Source organism: Octopus bimaculoides, chromosome 18, assembly GCF_001194135.2.
Source record: "Octopus bimaculoides isolate UCB-OBI-ISO-001 chromosome 18, ASM119413v2, whole genome shotgun sequence".
NCBI lineage: Eukaryota > Metazoa > Mollusca > Cephalopoda > Octopoda > Octopodidae > Octopus > Octopus bimaculoides.
The window spans coordinates 29,959,655-29,961,406 of NC_068998.1; the positions used below are offsets into that span (position 1 = coordinate 29,959,655).

A 1,752-nucleotide genomic window follows, 5' to 3' on the forward strand; every position below is an offset into this window, starting at 1 on the left:
CAGAATGGGACAAGGATGCAAAACATCCAGACATACATACGTATATATTGTGTATACATATTTATTGTATGCATGTATATATATTGTATATATATATATATATATATATATATATATACATGCATGTACATATGTGTATACATATATACACATATATTGTATATATACATACACATATATTGTATGTATATATATCTATATATATATATACATTATACATGTATATGTACATACATTGTATAAATATAGATACATAAATTGTATAAATATACGTACAAAAACGATATATATATATGGCCTATGCCAGGGATGTAGCCAGCCCACTTATGCGTATCTTTCCTCCATTCGACACTAAACTCCACTTGCGAAGACCTGTTGAGGCAAGTGAAATCGAAATCGAACTAAATTCGACGACTGGCCCCCATGGCAACATCTCCTCCATTGGACATTAAACTCTGCTTGCGAAGACCTGTTGGGGCAAGCGAAATCGTGATCGTTACCAGCGTCGCGTTCCTGGCACTTGTACCGCAGCTTCGCGTTCCTGGCACTTGTGCCTGTAGCACGTGAAAAGTCATTCGAGCGAGGTCGTTGCCAGAGCCGCTGGACTGGCTCCTGTGCAGGTGGCACGTAAAATACACCATTTTGAGCATGGACGTTGCCAGTACCGCCTGACTGGCCTTCGTGCCAGTGGCACGTAAAAGCACCCACTACACTCTCGGAGTGGTTGGCATTAGGAAGGGCATCCAACTGTAGAAACTCTGCTAAATCAGATTGGAGCCTGGTGTAGCCATCTGGTTCACCAGTCCTCTGTCAAATCGTCCAACCCATGCTAGCATGGAAAGCGGACATTAAACGATGGTGATGATGATGATATAAATATACATATATAAATTGTATAAATATAGATGTGTATTCATATACATATATGTGTGTGCATTTATTCAATGTATAGATAGATAGATAGATAGATAGATAGATGATAGATAGATAGATAGATATTTTCCTGAAGGCCGGTTTATGGGGTTACCCTGGGTTTGCCACCCATAAAGGTTTTAAGTTTAAGCGTATCACCATACCCCAAGAGCTGTTCGGCTCAGATATGCATGTGTGTGTGTATTAGATAGATACATACATGTGTACAAATATGGGGATTTAGTTGATTGGTGATCTAAACGATTAGGTACGCTAAGTAAGTGCTTTAACAGATTAATAGGGCTCCAAGGTTATAGCTGAAACGATAGTTATGGCTGTGTTTGTGCTGTGTATTTATATATATATATTATACACACACACATCTGTATCTTTATAGATTCACACACGCACATATATATATATATATATATGTACACATATACATATCTACACATATATACAGGTATATAGTATATATACTATATACTTATACAGATTTCTATATACACCACAAAAGAAAAAAAGGATTGAAGTTCCTTCCCGAGTCCTGGGAGCATGAAACCAGTTTCGCAGATTCTGAGGCATACATATTCACACCTTGGACAAGAGGCGGGCCAGTAGGAGGATTACTCATTTTTGGCAGGTATGTGGAATGGTGTAATGTGAAATAAAGTCCAAGAATCGAAACGTCAATCTTCTGATCAGTATTACGATCATGAGTGCAACACCCTAACCACTAAGCCGCGCGCACATATATGTATATACATAACATATACATATGGATATATGTTATTACCTAATGTATATGTATATATTACATATATACATGCACACGTATAT

General features: G+C 37.4%; 1 protein-coding gene across 1 annotated transcript in view; it reads right to left on the reverse strand.

Annotated features, from left to right (window-relative positions):
- Positions 1-1,752, reverse strand: part of LOC106873766 (metal transporter CNNM4) — a 108,885-nt gene that overhangs the window by 105,232 nt on the left and 1,901 nt on the right. The window lies entirely within an intron of this gene.